The following is a 347-nucleotide window of genomic DNA, read 5'->3' as shown; positions in this document are numbered from 1 at the left end:
GGTATTCGTCGACCGGTTGAGCAAGATGGCTCATTTGGCGGCGGTGTCAGACACCATCAACAGAGTCGGTTCAGCAACGCTGTTTGTGAATCGCGATTTCCGACAACACGGACTCCCAGAGTCGATTGTCTCTGATAGAGACTAGCGTTTCACGGAAAATTTTGTGTCGACTATCTTCAAGGTACTAGGCACCAAGTTGGATATGTCGACAGCGGATCATCCGCAGACCGATGGTCAAACTGAAAGGGTGAATCGCGTCATCAGAGACGTTCTTCGCAGCGTCTGCGTTGAGATGCCGAGGTGCTGGAGCGCCACGTCGCCACTCGTAGAGTTTGCGCTGAATAATG

Source organism: Plasmopara halstedii, assembly GCF_900000015.1.
Source record: "Plasmopara halstedii genome assembly, contig: Scaffold_3081, whole genome shotgun sequence".
NCBI lineage: Eukaryota > Oomycota > Peronosporomycetes > Peronosporales > Peronosporaceae > Plasmopara > Plasmopara halstedii.
Note: the sequence above shows the minus strand (reverse complement) of the source record.